Raw genomic sequence first — 11,729 nt, forward strand, 5'->3', positions numbered from 1 at the left:
CTCGGAAGACTGGAAATGTTTTTTCTTTAAGGTTGGGAACAAAGCAAGGATGCCTGCTTTGGCCACTTCTATTTACATAGTACTGAGTCTCAGCCAGAGCAACTAGGTAAGAAAAAGAAATAAAAGGCATCTAAATGGAAAAGGAAGAAGTCAAATCATCTCTGTTTGAAGAAGATATGATCTCATATGTAGAAAACCCGAAGATTCCACACACACACTAATCTGTTAAAATAAATGAATTCAGCAAAGTAGCAGAGTACCAAGTAAATACACCTAAATTCATTGCATGTCTGTATACTAAAAATGAACAATCTGGAAAACAAATTATGAAAAAATCGTACTATTTACAACAGCATCACAAAGAAGCTTAAAAATTGACCAAGAAGATGAAAGATTTGTATAAGGAAAACTACAAAACATTGCTGAAAGATTTTTTGTTTTTTTGAGACAGAGTCTTGCTCTGTTGCCCAGGCTGGAGTGCAGTGGCGTGATCTCGGCTCACTGCAACCCCCATCTACCGGGTTCAAGTGATTCTCTTGCCTCAGCCTCCCTAGTAGCTGGAATTACAGGTGTGCACCACCACACCCAGCTAGTTTTTTTGTATTTTAGTAGAGATGGTGTTTTCGCCATGTTGGTCAGGTCTCAAACTCCTGAGCTCAGGCAATCCACCCACCTTGGCCTCCCGAAGTGCTGGGATCACAGGCATGAGCCACCGCACCCAGCCAGATTGTTTTTTTTCCGGTTGCTGAGTTTCAGGAGTTCTCTATATATTCTGTATATTAATCTCTTATCAGATACATGATTTGCAAATGTTTTCTCCCATTCTGCTGGTTGTGTTTTGCTCTGTTCATGTTGCCTTTCGGTGCACAAAACTTTTAAATTTTCATGAAGTCCAATTTGCCTACTTTTTCTTTTGTTGCCTGTGCTTTTGGTATGATATCCAAGCAGCATTGTTAAACCCAAGTTATGAGTTCACACTGTAAACAAATGTTCTTTAGTGCCCCTTCTTTCACATTTGGTGCTTTTGGGTTAAATGGCCCTCGAGCACAGTGCTGAAGTGCTGTCGAATGCTTGAGAGTGCTTTGATGTGACTTACAGAGAAAATACACGTGTTAGACCAGCTTCGTTCAGGCATGAGTTACAGTGTTGTTGGCTATGATTTCAATGTTAATGAATCAACAACATACATTAAATAAGGGTGTCTCTAAATAGAAATTCACATAAAACAAGGTTACATATTTCTTAGCTGAGAAAAGCATTGTGACTATAAGCTCATAAAAGCCTAATCCTATATTTATCCTATGAACAGCAGTTCACTATTCTCTAATTCAGTGTTTGTCGTGAGTTTATAGAACATAACTACTGCGGTTAACAAGGAATGAGTCTGTCTATCTATCTGTCATCTAACAGAAAATATGCAAAAGATTTGAATGCATACTTCACAAAAGAAGATACACAAATATCCAATGATCACATAAAAAATTGTCCAACATCATTAACTGTTGGGGAAATGCATATCAAACCCTCAAAGGGCTACCACTATGTACCCACAAGAATGGCTAAAATTTTAAAAGATTGATAATAGCAAGTGTTACTGAGGATGTGGAGAAACTGGAACTCTCATATATTTTTGGTGGGAATGTAAAATGGTAAAACCATTTCAGAAACCATTTTGATGATTTCCTATAAACCTAAGCTTCATTGATCATTTGACTTGGCTATTCTACAACTGGATGTACCCACATGAAGACTTTTATGTGAATGTCCCTCGCAGCTTTAGTCATAATAACTAAAACTGAACCAAGCCAAATGTCCATTGGCAGATGGATGAATAAATAAACACGTATTCATACAATGGGTAACTGGGGGAAAAAACAGCAATTAGAAGAAATAAACTGCTGAAGAACTCAACAACATGAATGAATTTCATGCACATCATGCTGAACAAAAGAATGCGGGCACCGTGTACACTGTGTGTGAGCCTGCCGTGTAAGATTGTATTTACGTAAAACGCTAGAAATGACAAATCTAATCCATAGTGGAGAAAGTAGGTTAGTGTTTGCCTGGGACTGAGGGTGAGGGTGGTGGGGCTTGACTGGGAAAGGGCCCCGGAGCTGTCTTATGTGATGGAAATGTTCTTTGATTGTCATGGTTGTTACATGCGTGCATGTATGTAGCAAACTTATTAAATGTGTTTGGAAAATGGTTGCCTTTTATTAAATGCAAATTGTGCCGCAATAAGATTGTTTTTATTTATTTATTTATTATTTTTTGAGACAGAGTCTGGCTCTGTTTCCCAGGCTGGAGTGATTGCAACCTCTCAGGCTCAAGCAATTCTCCTGCCTCAGTCTCCCGAGTAGCTGGGACTACAGGCATGCGCAGTACCATGCCTGGCTAATTTTTGTATTTTTAGTAGAGATGAGGTTTCACCATGTTGGCCAGGCTGGTCTTGAACTCCTGGCCTCAGGTTATCCGCCTGCCTTGGCCTCCCAAAGTGCTGGGATTACAGGTGTGAGCCACTGCGCCCAGCCCCAGTAAGGTTGTTTTTAAAATATAAGTTATTAAATAAAGATTACCAGAAATCCCAGGAATGCCTTTAATATAATACAGAGAGATCAAAACAAACAAAAAGTGAGTTTAAAGGAGAAGAAAACATCCATGCAATTATTAATATCCTAGGAGGGGAAAAAAAGAAAAGCTAACAGATCCATGAAGCAAAGAAGGATGACTTTGAAACGGAAAATCAGAGCACCGAAGAAAACTCTTAGAAATAAGTTTTAAACAATTAACAATAAAAATAAACTCAGTAGAAGGATAGAAAGATGAATTTGAGGAACTTCTCAGAAAGTAGAGCAAAATGACAAAGAGATGGAAGACAGTAAAATAAAGAAGCTTAGAGAACCAGTTCAGTACACTGGATACACAAATAATAAAAAGCCCCAAACAGGACAGAGAAAAATCGGAGGAGATCATGGAAGAAACAGCAGCTCTGTCAGCTTAAATGCAAATAGAGCTATGCCTCCTACATTTTAAAAGGAAATTATTTTGAACCCCAATTCTACTCCCGGCTTAACTATTAATCGAGGGTGAAGGTAGAAGAAAACATTGTCCGACAGTAGCAGCCTAAAACCCAGCCTCCTCGACTCTCATTAAACAGTTTCCTAGGAGGTCAATGGAGCACGAGTTCCCAAAGGAGCGGGCCTAACAGGAGCAAGAGCTGTGCACACAGCAGGAATGGGGAGCGGGGCACAGGGGAGAGGAGGGGCACCTTAGGAAGATGACGCAGGGACCACTGGCCCCAGGCGATGAGGGCACCCAGTGTGGGTGGGAAGGCTCTGGGAGAGACTCCCTAGGAGGAGGAAGCCGGTGGAATACGTGACGTGTCTGATGATCCTGAGGGAGACTTAGAAAACTGTCACCACCTAGGAGTTTGGACCAGCCTGGGTGACATAGAGAGATCCCATCTCTACAAAGAAAAAAATCAGCCAGGCGTGGTGGTGCACCTCTGTAGTCCCAGCTACTCAGGAGGCTGAGGCTACAGTGAGCTGTGATCATGCCACTGCACTCCAGCTTGGACAACAGAGCGAGACTGTCTTAAAAAAAGATTGTCACCAGATTTGAGTTGAATTAATGATAAGTAAATAGAAGAAAATAAGCCCCTTCTCTTGAAAAACAAACAAAAAACAAACCCAAATCGCAGGTAATTATTAGCTCCATGGGATACAAAAGGGGAAGTAGTTCTGGTGCCCTGCATGGCTTATCTCTGACTCAGCTTAATACAGTGTTGCAAACGATGAATTCTGACCTGCACAAGATTACCATGCAGCCACACAGGAGCGTGGAGGGAGGGGAACTGAATGCAGGAGGTGGCAGATGGAGAAGGATAGGAGCCAATTCTCATCATCCAAAGTGAGGAGTCTGTGAATGTACTTTTCTTTTCTCCTTTTTGTGGAGAACGGGGTCTGGCTACGTCGCCCACGCAGGTCTGCTGTGCTCAAGCAATCCTCCTGTCTTTGCCTCCCTAAGTGCTGGGATTACAGGTGTGAACGACCACACCCAGCAGGAAAACCTAAATCTAAAAACCCAGGAAGCCTAACACAGACTTGTTATTTACATGATTAGCGAGAGATGGAAGTGGCTGCCTCTCTGCCTCTGGGGAGAGAGGAGGGTGCAGGAGGGCAGGAGTCCAGGGCAGTGTTGGGCATTTTTATGAACTATTTGAGCTTTCAAACCGTGTTCACATCTACGCTTGGTAGAAATAAAAATGTAAAGATTACTAACACAAATGAAGAGAGCACATTGGAGGCAGAGAACTGGGCAGAGCCTCGGGCTGGCTCTTTCAAGGAGTCAGGCTGGGCAGGGGAGAAGAGGGGCGGGGTGGTGGTTTTCTTGGGTCTGGTGTGATTTGGGTGTTGTGAGTTTTTCATATTTTCATTTTTGCTGATGTGTTCTTCATCTGGTTTTGGTTGTGGTGCTGGTGGTGGTGTCTTGAAGGATGCAGAGATTGGACCAGATGCCGTGGGGGCGACCTTGCCGGGAGCAGAACAGCCGCCGAAGACGGGAGGCAGCTGTTGGAAGGAGGCCTGATGTCTGGCAGTGGGGGGTGGATGTGACCCAGAGGATGGAGGTGGGTTTGTAGAGGGGGAGGGATGGGCAAGCAGAAGGGGCCCAGGAAGAGTCCCTTCCTCCAATAGGGAAGCTTTTTTTTTTAAATTACAAAATTTCTATTTTTAAAAGTAGGAAGTGAAGTTACTCCCTGCGCCAAAGGGAGAGGCCAACAGGGGCTTGAGGAGTGAGTGAGTTCCGCGGGACGTTTCAGTCACTGGCTGAGGCCCTGTGGGGTGGGAGGCAAGGATGCCTGGATTCTGTGAAGCCATGGCCTGTTCTCAGCACCCCGGGTGGGAGGGCAGGAAGGTGCCTGGGGACGAAGGAAGGTTCCCGGTGCCCACTGTCTGAGCAGTTGGCCAGAGCACGGCTCTGCACTTCCCATGGTTCCACGTGCAGATGCAGAGGCCCAGCGTAGCAAAGGCCGCAAGCCAGACCCACGGCACCAGTGTGCTGGTGCCCAAGACTGTCATCTGTGCCTGTCCCTTGCACCTCTGTCTGTCCCCAGCCACTCGCCACAGACCTTGGATGGCTTCTGCAGCAGTGCCTGTTTTCTCACAGCTGTCTCGGAAATAAGTCGACTGGAGCTTGCTTGAGTCTGCTGGGGCTTCCTTACAGCTCCTCGTGGACTGGGTGAAGGGGCTGCTCCTGTGGGTTTGTCCTCTCACCCCTGCAGGAAGCACATGCTCAGCAGACAGAAGATTCAGAGAAGGAAGGAGTGAGCAGGCCTGAACAACTGGCCTCTTCCCAAACCTGGACCCTCTGCTCGGACCAGGCCACTGTCAGGGCCAGGGAACCTGCCTCTCTGGAGTGGGAAATGCCTGAATTCCATTCCCCTGAAACAACACAGAGTGTAAAACAGGACCAGGCAACTGTCTTCACAAAAGTCTCATCCGAGTCCTGTTAGGTCAAAAGATTAGCACCATTCCTGTTTGGGGTGTATAATAAGCACTTTTTTTCCCCTATTTTTGGCGATAGGATCTTGCTCTGTTGCCCAGGCTGGTCCAATCATAGCTCACTGCAGTCTTGACCTCCTGGGCTCAGGTGATCCTCCTACCTCAGCCTCCTGAATAGTTGGAACCACAGGTACACACCACCATGCTCTGATACTTTTTAATTTTTTTTTGTAGAAACAGGGTCTCCCTGTGTCACCCAGGCTGGTCGCAAACTCCTGACCTCAAGCAAAACTCCCACCAAAAAGTACTGGGATTACAGGCATGAGCCACTGCACCCTGCCTGTAAGTTTTACTATAGAATGTTAGTTTTTTGGCTGGGCGTGGTGGCTCACGCCTGTAATCTCAGCACTTTGGGAGGTCGAGAAGGGCGGATCACGAGGTCAGGAGTTCCAGACCAATGTGACCAACATAGCAAAACCCTGTTTCCACTAAAAAAAAAAAATTAGCCGGGTGTGGTGCTGTGTGCCTATAATCCCAGCTACTGGGGAGGCTGAGGCAGGAGAATCACTGGAACCCCGGAGGCAGAGGCTGCAGTGAGCCTAGATCGTGCCACTGCACTCCAGCTGCCTGGGTGACAGAAGGAGACTCCGTCTCAAAAAACAAACAAACAAAACAAAAAAACGTTATTTTTTGCTTTCCAAATCCCCAAATACTCCCCATTCTGGTGTCCCATGCCCCACCAGGAGCACCTTCTTGTGGTTGTGGATTTTCAAGGGTCTCTGGCCAAAGTGCAGGGGTCTTTGGGAACAGTAGCCCTTTTAAGCCTCAGAGCGAAGCTGGGACAGCAGAGATCATACATCCAGCGCAGTCTGCATATGGGGCTAGGGTGGGAAGAGTGCTCAAGGGAAGACAGACTCACAGGGGGGCAGGGAACGTCAAGATGCAGGAGTCTACGCCATGCCTCTGCCTGGCTCCATCTGTGTGTGGTGTTAGCTGGGCACGGTTCAGCCTCAGAGAATCTGCTTCCTCATCTGCACGGTGGAAATGATCATAGCATCTCCTTAGGAGGATTGTCTCGAGGTAACAGTGGAGCGCGCATGTGGAGCTCTTAGTTCCGGTCATATGGAGAATGCACGCTGGCTGCTGTGGGGCCTTGTGTTTGATACAGTAGGTAACGACATTCAGCAGATGGAGCTGGTGGATGGGGCCCCAGGCTGACCGCGTGGCCAGCTTTCTCTGTTCCTCTGTCACCTCTCTCCACCCACCTTTCTGCCAAGTGAGGCCAGAAACCCTGCCCCTTCCGTTCCAGCAGGGGCAGTGCCGGCTTCCGAGAGCGAACCCTGTGGGGACAGCCACGGGGCTGGGTGTCCTTCACCTGTCAGCACCTGAGCCAGATAACTGCCTGCCTCAGGAAGTGGGGTGAAGGGCAGGGCAGGCCCTATTGAGGCATCTGGCTGCCCAGGCCGGCTTGGCTGGGCTGGCTGTCTCGGTGCACATTCCCGTCATTGTTTGTCCGAGGTGGGGCACAGGCTGAGATCAGAGGTCCCAATCCCAATTGTAGAAGTGAGTAGTCCATGAAAATATGCTGTCTCTCCACCTGCAATTCCCCTTCGGGCCACCGTCTTCTGGCTTGCCTATTGGGGATGAGTCACAGGTGAAGGGCCCTCAGGGTCAATTCTCTTCCTCTTCCCTTGGCCAGCACCTGTCCTGGGGCTGCGTGGGGCTCCTCAGTCCTCCTAGCCTTTCGGGGATGGCTATGGGTGAGCATCAGCAGAGACCCAGCCATGGTGTCTGGGAGGCAGTGGAGTCTTGGGAGTGGGGTCTGGAGGGTGGGTGCTTGCAGGCTTAAGGGCAGCAGGTGGGGTGTGGGGAGCCAGGATGCCCAGGAGCAGGAGTGGGACAGGTGTAGAGCCCTGGAGGAGGGGGCATGTGAGCTGGGCAGGGTTTAAGCCAGTAGATGACATCCTCATCACCATCATCATGCCACCTAACATCCACGGTACAACACACCTGGACTGTGCTGGGTGATGTGTGTGTGATGCAAGGGGCAGCCATGCACCTCATTCCAGCCACTGGAGGAGGCATGTCCTGAGCAATCCACAGGTGTTACCAGCTCTCACCCCAGAAAGTGGAGGCCAAGGGGCCAGACTCCCGGTGGATAATAGACTTGGACGTTGCCATCAGCAAACCTCCCAGGCCCTTTTTGCCCCCTTTCCGTCTTTATCATGGGTTACTCATCGCTCTCATCAGCCCCTGCCTCTTCCTCTGCCTCAATTCGAGAAGCGGTAAGGTACCCTTGCAGGGGAGGGAACCTGGGAGGCAGGGCCAAGGCCAGCCTGGTGCTGACTTGTCCGGTGCCCTGGGCCAACTCTCACCCTCCTGGGGCCTGGCTCTTCATCTGTAAATTCCCAGGCTTCTCCCAGTACTGCTGTGCTGGTGGCTGAGGCTGTTCTGACTTGGCTGCTCATGCCCAGGGCTGAGGGAGCAGAGAGGCCCACCCAGTGACTGTGACCCTCTCAGGCCCTCTGGGAGCTCCTCCCTCAGTGCCAGGGGCTGCGGCAGGAATGGCCTTTCCCCGAAGCACTGGAACTTGGTTTCCTAAGTGGTACTATTTTAAACTCTGTTATGACTGAGTAAACATTCAGTTCTATGGGAAAAAGCAAAAGTACCAGTCCAAGTTTATGATAAAATGCAAAGAACATGGCATTCTGTGTTTAATGAATAAGCACAATGTGAAGCCATCATCTGTCCAGGCTGGAAATTGCAGGATCATTCTAGAACTTCCTTTTCTTCATTCCCACAATGATAACAGCTGCCGGTACTTGCTGAGATGTCCTTGGTCCCAGGGGCTTATCTGAACCGAGTCCTCAAATCCTCCCAGCAGCCTGTGAGGTGGAAATAATATTCCCATTCTGCAGACAGGAAGCTGAGGCTGAGAGGGGCCACACACTTTGGCTGGCTCAGGCCACGCCCTTGGCCACCTCCCTTCGGCTGCTCCCAGTTCACCAAAGTTGGGCCGAGACTCTCCCATCTCCCTGGTCTAGCCTGCCTGCCCACACCCACAGCATTTCTCGGCTGGATGGCTGTCACTGCCCAGCAGATAGCCCCATAGGGCTTGCACCTTGGGCGAAAGCCAAGCTCAGCTCTGTCTGCAGGAGCAGCCCAGGCCCTTGTAACCTTCAACACACACCTGGCCCAGATCAGCCTTGCCCTGCCCAGGGAAGCCCTTTCTGACTTTGTATGGCAAAGTCTCCCTCATCTCAGACAACCCTGCCTGGCAGGTTGGGCTCCTGGCTGGGTTTTCCTGACACTCAAGTGCCATTTGGAGTTTTCAGTATTGGTGAAGTCAGTATTGTGGGTGTGAAAAACTTCTTAGCATGTCTGTGCCCCCTGCTCCCAGAGGGACAGAGACCCTGTCATAGTGAGACATGAAGCATGATGGTTAACCTCAGGGGCCCAGGAGCCACTCTGCTGGAACCAGGATCCACGCCTACTTGCTGTGTGACCTTGGGTAAGTCACTTAACCTCTCTGTGCCTCAGAGTCCTCATCTAAATTGTATCTACCACATAAGGTTGTCACAGGATTAAGTGAAGAAGTAAAGCACTTCGAGCAGCACCTGGCACCCAGTGGCGCTGGCAAGTCATCTCACGCTGCATGTGCTGGGTGCTTGCCTCCGGCTGAAGGAAGTCCTGGCAGCTGAGCATGCTGTGTGGATCCAGCCTCTCTGGGTACCATCTAGAGAGCCTGGCAGTGTGATGATCTCATTACCTGTGACGGAAGAGAGCAGCCACAGCTAGGAACCCCCGTGTCTGCCCCAGCGCCCCAGATCTTAGAAGTTACTGTCACTGGGAACGATGCAGACAGAACAAAGGCCCCTGAATCGTGCGGAGTGGGAAAAATCACTTCAAATCTGTTTTTTCAAATCGCGTTATTTTAAATGCCCTGGGCGGATGCCCACGTGTGCAGGGACACTCAGCCTGTCCAGAGGCGCTTTGTCTCTTTGAAAGGCCCTATTGTGACCCCACACCGGCCCCAATTGATTCCCAGAACAACAGGCCCTTGTGTGGGCCCCGAAGGCAGGCTCGCTCCAACCCACGGCTGGCAGCGCAAACCCTTTGCTGTCTCTTTAAGGTCAGTGTAAAACAGCCTTCAATCCTCCATTTGGGCTGCTTTGCTGCAAAAATAGTCCTACAACCTGTAGGGGCAGGGGTACGAGATGCTGTTTAGAATTCAGCTCTCGAATGTTGATGAAGCCCGGCTTCTATAAACCGTGTCTTCTCCAGAAGGGCAGATTGATGGGGTTCTATCGTGTGCAGAATGGGGGGCAGGAGCTTGGCTCCCCGGAACACCTCCCAGGCCACCCTACCCTGCACAGGGAAGGCCATCAGGAGGGTACCCCTAGGAATCCCCCTGAAGCAAGGTGCCACAGCCTGGAAGTGACAGGCCATAGCCTCCAAAATGTTCTGGTTGGATTTGGCTCGTAGCTGCCTTCTGCTGATTGCCCTCTGGTGACGCGCACCCTCCCCACATGTGTCCATACAAATCATAAGCCCTGTGGAGCTGCCCGAGGGCCATGGAAGACAGGAGGGAGTGCACTGATGAAATCACTGTCCAGTCAAAGCCACACCGGAGCGCTCCCAGCCACTGTCCCAAAGCCCTGGCTGAACCCCTCTCAGAAGCCCCCTTTCACCTGGCATCTGTTCACAACAAGGTCTCGTCTCACTGTCATTTCCTGAGAGGCCAGAAGACAGATACGCATGAGCTCAGGTCAGCTAGAGCAGCCCTAGGGCGCTGGGCCTGCTCACGCATGCGGCCGTGTTTACTGAGCACTGGACCCATGCCCTCCTGGCACCTGGCCAGGTGCTAGTGTTCCTGGGTCCACGGACAGCACACAAGCCACAGGGACAATCAGGGGAGGAGGAGGAGGCCCTTAGCAGTGACCCACGAGGGCCAGTTGGTCCGAATTCCCTGGTCCTCTTCTCTGTTGGCCCCAAGACTTGGTAGGGATGACAGTGGGGTGACTGACTATGGTTTGGCCTATTCTGCAAGCTTTGGCTCTTGGTCACATCATAGACATTAGCTTCTTCCTAATCCTTTCTCAGGCTTGTGGATAGATTTAGCTCTTTATTCTGTGAGCATAAAAATACCCAGTTCCTCACCTTTGCAAAATATCAGCTGGACTGGGCTAGCCTTTGGCTCTGTGAGGGCTGCAAAGTAGACCCAGTAGTTACCTGAGCTGGCGTGGCTGTGGCTACAGCTCTGAGCAGCCAGCTCCTCTCCAGAAAACAGCTGAGTCCAGGTCCTGGCCGTGGCCGTGGCCATGGCTTGCTGTAGGCCCTGGTGGTGATCCAGGGCTGTCTTAAGTGCTTGGCTTCACTCCCTGAAGGCCCCTGCCTACTGGCATCATGGCACCACTAAATCTCACTGCCACTTCCTGGGAGGCGGGTGGACAGCCCTGTGTGAGGACAGGTCTGGGCACCTTAAGGTCATATCAGGCCCAGGGCTCCAGGGCCAGAGGGAGGCTGCCCTCAATCTAGCTGCACTTCTCACCACCTGCACCAGCCTCAGTTTCCTCATCTGTAGGATGACATGGCCACTGGAGAAGTGACAAAGGCTATATATGGAAGGTGCTTACACAGTGCCTGGCACAAGGCAAAAGCCCCAAAATGGCAGGGAAGATGGTTACACAGGAGTGACTTTGGGTCTTCTGGGCAGTTATATTCGATCCAAGTGAGGGTCACCAAGCAGGCAGTCTCTGAGTGCCTTGGGTGGCACCAGGCTCTGCTCTAGAGGAAGTCCCCTCCTGTATAAGACCCAGAGGTAGAGAGGTGAGGCGTGCCAGACAGAGGCAGCTTTGGGGGCTAGACATTATTCTCCCAGTGGTCCCGGCACACAAAGTGCTCAGCTGGTGTCCCTGCTCTACAGCCTGCTTCACCTAGCAGGCTTATTTAATGTCCTCATTCACAGCCCTTCCTACCCAGGCACCGTGGGCTCCCAGGGGAGCAGCGCCCACGGCTGGCAGGGCTGCTGCCAGCTCGCATGTGTACCTGCAAGCACGAAATAGCTGGAAACGGACAGAGCTGGGCACAGAGTTGCCGGAGCAAAGAAACCCGACAGCGGGTAGGGGTGGAGGTGGGGGACAAGGAGGAAGAGCAAGACCGGGAGGGGGTATTTTTTGAGGCTGGAAATGAAACCTTGCCCGTTCAATTCATATCCAAGTCAAATGT

This window comes from Aotus nancymaae, unplaced genomic scaffold (assembly GCF_030222135.1).
Source record: "Aotus nancymaae isolate 86718 unplaced genomic scaffold, 86718_ANA_hifiasm-v0.15.2.pri h1tg000030l, whole genome shotgun sequence".
Taxonomy (NCBI): Eukaryota; Metazoa; Chordata; class Mammalia; order Primates; family Aotidae; genus Aotus; species Aotus nancymaae.